This window comes from Echinops telfairi, unplaced genomic scaffold (assembly GCF_000313985.2).
Source record: "Echinops telfairi isolate 266 unplaced genomic scaffold, ASM31398v2 ScPeMD7_7412;HRSCAF=8450, whole genome shotgun sequence".
NCBI lineage: Eukaryota > Metazoa > Chordata > Mammalia > Afrosoricida > Tenrecidae > Echinops > Echinops telfairi.
In genome coordinates, this window is record NW_022111312.1 from 13,189,662 (window position 1) to 13,189,889 (window position 228).

Here is a 228-nt window from a genome sequence, read left to right on the forward strand (position 1 = left end):
CAATCCCAAATTCCCTTTTCATGCGGTTGTTTGTCCTCTGCTCCCTCCCTCTGGAGTCGGAAGTTGTGCGAGAAAAGGGGTGCTGGCTACCGCCTTGCTCACCCTCCACCAAGCAGAACAGCACCTTAGGACCGAACTTCGTCCTTGCTCCATCCGTGAGAATGGACCTGAATTTGGGAGCCAATGACGGTGCGTTCATGGGCGAGTTCTGGTGACTTGCAAACCACC